Genomic DNA, 2,673 nt, shown 5'->3' on the forward strand with positions numbered 1-2,673 from the left:
CGTGTCGTGTGTGTGTGTGTGTGTGTGTGTGTGTGTGTGTGTGTGTGTGTGTGTGTGTGTGTGTACACGGATGAGAAGTCTCACTTCAATTCTCATCGAGGTGGATATTTAATGTCGTTAATCATTAATATTATTTCCTTGCTCGGTGATACAACTTGACGTGAATGTATAAGAGAAATATCGATTTTGCTGCCTCTCTAATGCTATTATGTGAGCGGGGTGCGCCATTTCATATATGCGCCATATTATATCGTATAGCAATTAACAAGAATATTTTTCGTTATTACAATATGTTATTATTAACCTTTACTCCTCTCGTCATTTTTTATTTTTCGCTTGCCATGATGGGATTCGCGTTTTATGCTTCTATTAAAGTTACATCATAATAAGATATTTTTCAATTTTATTTTGTTTCAATCTTCTATTTAAAAACGATTAAAAACGAAATGGCAATAACAATTGGTGAAACTATGTAATTTCTTGGCACGTATCGTAAATGTAGGTATCTTGGGACAGCATGTAGTTTTTGTTAAATTTATAATATATAATCGTGATATTTATCTATGAATCTCTAAAGGAAGTTTAAGTTTTAAACTCCTTTTAAAAACTCCTTTTAAAGACTGAACATTTCTTTTTTATCCGTATTTCTAACAAAATATATTGTAGAATATGTAACCAGATATCATAAGCACGGTATGTACATATATGATGAGGTTTATGACAAAATGGACAAATTCCTTTATATTGCTACATTTATACGCTACATTTGGCACTTTTAGTGGTGGAGCTGGAAGACTCATAATAGCCCGTCATAATTTTCCTGATTACACCAAGTAAGAAATTGTAAGAAGAAAGCTCCGAATGCAAGAGATCCAGTAATGATTCTTTGAAGTATATTCCATCCATTAGAGACAATGAATTTATTATGTTTTATCTTCCTTAATAACTCGGTAACAGTGTAGATTGCAGATCGGCGTACGTCAGTGTAGATAGTAGTCTTAGCAAAAGTGATATATTGATTTCTCAGATACGTAAAGTATATAATTATATAACATGAGAGTTTCATATGTTATAGAAAGAAATGAAAGTTCTTTAACGACACATTTATTGAAAAACTTTTACCTCCTCTTTCTTGATAAATTTAACAAAAATACATGTTGTACATTCAAGTTATCTACTGTCACAAGTCATTTACATTTACGGTATTTTACCAGCGTATGCGATGCGTGAAATTTTGCTTGGACACGAATTATCCACGAGGGGGAGTTAAAATTTGTTAATAAAGGACATGCAATGAACAATGCAATAAACGGTAAAGGTATGACAAAAATACTATATGAAAAAAATGTGATTGAGAAAGGTACTCTTGCAAAGATCGCTAATAACAGTTAGATACAAGATAGCAATTAAACAATATCGAAAATTATATGATTTTAAAATAAAAAATCCAAATTAAATATTCGAGAGTCTTCTTGATTTTCGCTAACGAAAAGAGTCATGAACTTCGTGAAAATTCGCTCGATGTTTGAGCAAACATTTTTCTCTCTAACTGTCGAAGATTCCAGGTCAGCAAGTTGCCTCGAAAATTCGCCCACCCTCAACATACAAGAAGGACACGTGTGGATACGATGGATAGTTACATGAATGATTAAATCCATCAAAAATGACTTTATCTGGGCGGTCCGGACCGATTGATCGGACAGGTAAAACGATATGACGGAGAAAAATATAATTGTCAGCGGTTAAAAGAACGAGACAAAAGAAGTGTATTATACACGTTTATTATATTATATTCCATAAAAAGTAAGGACAACCAAACTTATTTTGTTTTGGCCGAAAATACGAAGATCTAGGTCACTGAATAGAAGGATAAGTTCTGAGATCTACTGAACAACAACATGATTATGATTGTCTGTTTTCTTAGAAAGTAATTAATATTGAATTCTCTAGTTTTTAAATAAAATTTTTTATATTTCTACAAATCTTTTTTAACATTCAAATTATCTATATGTATATCAGAGCTTTTCAAATTGAGCACCGCGAGCCCTTAATCCTTTCGCCCGCTCCTCCGTGCTTGTTCCCCATCATGGATCCAACACTTCTCTATTCGTTGCTGTGTCATAGTATATATAGTATATATAATAGCGCAGCTCTCCTGTTGTTCAAAAATGCAGTGCGCCTGCGTAAAATAAATAAGTTATCCAATAACGTTATCTAAACTTCTATCTCACTTCTTTCTTTTTCTATTCTTTTTTTCAGAGCCATTTAAATATTCGAGTAGCTGAAATATCGATCAGAGAAAGAGATAGAAGAAAAGAAAATAATGATTAGTTTAATTTAATTAGTTTAATTAGTTTAATTTAATTTATTGCGAAGCTTTATGAGAAAGACTATATGTTAACAAAGTAATAAATGTAAACATAAAATATGATACAATAGATACTATATAGTAGACATAACATAAAATAAAATATAATAAAATATAATAAATTATTAGTAGCTTGCAAATGATTAGGCATCAGCAAAATTGCTGTTACAAAGCCCAACAGCAACAAAACCGGAAATAAGACAATGCAATGAGAGGTGAACCATTAATTAAAAATCACACACACACACACACACACACACACACACACACACACACACACACACACACACACACACACACACACA

Source organism: Atta cephalotes, assembly GCF_000143395.1.
Source record: "Atta cephalotes unplaced genomic scaffold scaffold00001, whole genome shotgun sequence".
Taxonomy (NCBI): Eukaryota; Metazoa; Arthropoda; class Insecta; order Hymenoptera; family Formicidae; genus Atta; species Atta cephalotes.